The sequence below is a fragment of the Salvia hispanica genome, chromosome 4 (genome assembly GCF_029641045.1).
Source record: "Salvia hispanica isolate PSC_SH4W2 chromosome 4, Shi_PSC_v1, whole genome shotgun sequence".
NCBI lineage: Eukaryota > Viridiplantae > Streptophyta > Magnoliopsida > Lamiales > Lamiaceae > Salvia > Salvia hispanica.
In genome coordinates this window covers 31,288,163-31,291,542 of record NC_142695.1, presented here as the reverse complement: position 1 = coordinate 31,291,542, position 3,380 = coordinate 31,288,163, and the positions used below count along the sequence as shown (strand labels likewise).

Genomic DNA, 3,380 nt, shown 5'->3' with positions numbered 1-3,380 from the left:
GTTAAGGTGGGGTGCCCCTCAGCCATTTTAATTTCACCTACATTACATGTATGTATTGTTTATCAAATGATGGGGAAGTTGTTGGGGCTTGCACAAGGAAAATTACAAATTAAATAAATTTATAGAAAGACTCTACTTAGGTGATTATTACATGTATATATTGTTTATCAAATGATGGGGAGGCTGTTGGGGCTTGCACAAGGAAAATTGCAATTTAAATAAATTTATAAAAAGAATCTATTTAGATGATTATTACATGTATGTACTGTTTATCAAATGATGGGGAGGCTGTTGGGGCTTGCACAAGAAAAATTGCAATTTAAATAAATTTATAAAAAGAATCTATTTAGATGATTATTACATGTATGTACTGTTTATCAAATGATGGGGAGGCTGTTGGGGCTTGCACAAGGAAAATTGCAAATTAAATAAATTTATAAAAGAATTTATTTAGGTGATTATTAAATGTATGTATTGTTTATCAAATGATGGGGAGGCTGTTGGGGCTTGCACAAGGAAAATTGCAATTTAAATAAATTTATAAAAAGAATCTATATAGGTGATTATTACATGTATGTATTGTTTATCAAATGATGGGGAGGCTGTTGGGGTTTGCACAAGGAACACTGCTAGCATCCCAACAAAGTCCAACACGTCAGCGACATCCGCCAATGTATGTTCCTGCGTAAAATGGGAAAATTTGTAGAAATCATATAAGATCTTGCACTTAATGCCAAGATCAAAATCTACGGTGAGATAGATTGAGAAATCTAAGCTAATCTTTGAGAAGATTTTCCATAAGATTTACTGAGGAGATCATTTATTCCCATATCAAATAAAATCTTAAGGAAATAGATATAATAATTGCAAGTGGGAATACGTGGTAACTTCTTCATATCTATCACCAATCTTATACAGTATTTGCATTCAATACGAATCTAATTTCAGAGATTTCATAGAAAGAATGCAACATAAATTATTTTATCCTATAAATAGAAACAAAGTTCCTTCTGCTCTCAATCACTTTCACATACTCTATCAAATAAAATACTATGAGGAGATAAAGTAATGTGCAAGTGGATAGTAGACATTTAATGCATAATCTCATTGCAAGATTTGTTCAGGAGATTGAGGGAGCAGATTATGCCAAGTAAGATATTAAATCCCTGCTAAAGATCTAAGCATATCAAATCAGAGATATGTACAAGCTAAGCTAGGCAAGGTAAATGTATATATATGGGAACGAGCTTTTCTTTTTCCAGCGTCACTTACAAAACAATAGGAACTCACTCCAAAACTTTCAACCATCCAAAGGAGAGAGAAGGAGTAAGAAAAGGGGGAGAGTTGCAAACAATTACAGGGTCAAGTCCCACAATCCAACAACACATTTTCCCACGTAATGAAGGTAAACTCCAAGCACTTTTCTTTTCTCAAAATTTGCATATAAGCATGTAGATCAAGAATAACAATTCTTCACTTTAGCTACCAAAACAACAAATAACAATTCTTCACAAAATAAGAACTTGTCTCGAGAGTATAAATCTGTCGGGACTCCGGCGACTAATCTTCGGCACCCTATCGACGACAGTAGCAGCCCCACAGCCCGATGCATCACTGATTTCACCCACCTTCAAAAATATACAAGTTTGAAACACCTAAACTTTAAATCAAAGATTAAATCTTTAGAAATTACACAGAAAGAAATAGGATAGAATTTCTCTAACTTACCTCTCAGGAGTCGGCGATGAGGCAGCGGCCGTCGGGGCGTCGGGAAACTGCTCTGGCAGTGCGAGGCGTGGGGAGGCCGGGGAACCGCCGCCCGTGCAGCGGCGGCGACAGATTCGAGATTCGAGAGAGAGAGGCGAGGGGGAGAAGAAATAGAGAGAGAGTTGAGGGAGAAAGGGAAAGAGACGTAAGGAGTATATATATATATATATAATTGGGCTAATTTCTAATTAATTCTTCTCAATTTGAATTAGTGTAAGAAGTATTCCTTTAGCCCACTGCCGATAATTTCATCTTGAGCTAAGTTCTATATATTAATTGGCCCATTTAGCTCTTGATTTATAAATTGATCCATGCTTTGTTTAGGCTAATTTAAATTATTTTGGCAGGACCAAAATATTTTGATAGAAGATAAAATCTCTGGAAGTAAATAAATAAAATTTCTCTTTAATTAGTTGTTTAAGACTTCTAATTAAATCCCAGAATTATAATGAAATGATTTGAAAATGAATTTCTAGAGAGAGTCATAAAAACCTAATAGAAGAGTAAGGCTTAAAGAAGGAGAACCATATAATAAGATGCATATCGTAAAGTTATTATATATATATATATATATATATATATATATATATTCTTGAAGCTGAAATTTAGCTTGTATTTTGTTTCTAAAAAGGAAGAACATACAGGAAGATAACTTTGAGAAACAGAGAATTACGAAAATCCTAGGAAGCAAAAACAAGGTGAACTTTTCTATCCTACATACTAATGTGGATAAAAATGCAAATTATTTTTGAAGTGATATTTTATGAAAAACTCGAACATATGTTTGTTGTTTATTTTAAATGATGTTGTCTTGCCAAAATGTTTTGTGTATGATGCCTATCTGTTTTGGCGTGAGGCCAAGTGAGTTGTGAATGATGATATGTGAATCGAATTCGGGTCCAAGTGAGGGTGGTGTCCCTACTCGGACTAGTGTACACAGGAGACCTATGGCCAGAGGGCAGGTTTGGTGACCGAGGAAGGTGGCCACCTTCCCGACACAAGAATGTTGATGTGACCGTGAGAGAACACCATCTCTACGGCACAAGATTGTTAATGTGACCGTGAGAGAACACCATCTCTACGGCACAAGATTGTTAATGTGACCGTGAGAGAACACCATCTCTACGGCACAAGATGATCAGATATGGCAAAATACAGAAAGAAATGCACTGCAGTCGAAAAATGATTTTTAGTAAGCTCGGGTCTTTTTAATAAAATCCCTGAGTGTTACTGTGATAATGGCTTGACAATATTTTCAAATGTATATTTGTATTTTCGGCAATGTGTTCACTGAGTACTTTTGTACTCAGCCCTGCATATATTTCTAAATGTGCAGGTTGAGCAGCGAAGTGGTGGATGAAGTGCTATTGAGACAATACATTTAATTCAGTCAGATTAGGACTCTCGGAGGTTCATGTCTCCATACATGGAACCGCGTTCATTTGCTTCCGTTGTGCATCTTAAAAGACCCAAGTCTATTTTGTTCAAAACTCTGGTGTATTGAAATTTTTACAAACGATTACTCGAGTTTCATGATCGAGTATCTTTCCTTCTATGTATCAGCACTTGATTAGTCATGTCTCGCAACCAATGTTTGATTTTGTTTTTCCCTA

General features: G+C 35.6%; 2 long non-coding RNA genes across 2 annotated transcripts; one reads left to right on the top strand and one right to left on the bottom strand.

The window, feature by feature from the left end:
• The first annotated feature begins 901 nt into the window (after positions 1–901).
• Positions 902–3,380, top strand: LOC148928440 (uncharacterized). Its single transcript, XR_016137720.1, has 2 exons — positions 902–1,405; positions 3,104–3,380. It is a non-coding gene; the product is annotated as an uncharacterized LOC148928440 (long non-coding RNA).
• On the bottom strand, positions 1,215–1,977 carry LOC148928441 (uncharacterized). The gene is made up of 2 exons (XR_016137719.1): positions 1,729–1,977; positions 1,215–1,628 (listed from the first exon to the last, which is right to left on the bottom strand). It is a non-coding gene; the product is annotated as an uncharacterized LOC148928441 (long non-coding RNA).